Below are 768 nucleotides of genomic sequence, written 5' to 3'. Positions count from 1 at the left end.
CACCCCAGACACGGACCTCCCCCTCGACGGCCCGGGGCACCGAGCAGTCACGTCGGGACCGGCCGACACGCGCGCGCCCTCGCTCGAGCGGACAGGAGAGGGGTGGCAACGAGGGCCAAGGCCCAAGGCCCAAGGCCCCTCCCCCCCACCCACCCACCCACCCAGGAGCGGCACGGCTATGACGGCCGGCCCGCAGCGGCTAGCCGGGTCCCGACTCGCGCTCAGGTGAGCTCAGCAGAGCCGGGAGGGAGGGGCACGCGGCGGGGGGGTGGGGGGGTGGCAGAAGGCCACCCCTCGACCACACGCAACGACGCCGGCGGACAGGCGGGGGCAAGGAAGCGGCGGCGGGCACGGAGCGGGGCCGCAGCGGGCCCAGGAAAGCGAGACGCACCAGGACGCCGGTCCGGGGGTCGGCAGATGGGGACCAGACAGACGGGAGGTCAGACAGACGAGCGGGAGCGAGGAGGGCGAACGTGGGAGCGGCCGGCATCGAGAGAGATGCCACAAAGGGACGGTGGCGGAGGGGGCGGCCGCAGGCCTCCAACGAGGTGGGGGGGGCACGGGGACCATCCCCAAAAACCGGATGCGAGTCGGCTGCCAGGGCACCACACGGGGTCTCACCGCCAGAGGCCTCCAGCACAACGGCGGTCCCGCCGCAACACCCAGGACGCCGACTGGCCTCCCCCTCAGCCCCTGGGGGGCCCCCCCTCGCGGGGGCCCCACGACCGCCACCGACGACACCGATGAGCCACAGCCGGCCCCGTGGAA

This window comes from Sus scrofa, chromosome 8, assembly GCF_054392235.1.
Source record: "Sus scrofa isolate SSC_HxYL_T2T_F1_AM1 chromosome 8, Sscrofa_HxYL_maternal_Yorkshire_Landrace_v2.0, whole genome shotgun sequence".
Lineage (NCBI taxonomy): Eukaryota > Metazoa > Chordata > Mammalia > Artiodactyla > Suidae > Sus > Sus scrofa.
The sequence above is the reverse complement of the archived record's forward strand: the minus strand, read 5'-3'. Positions refer to the sequence as shown.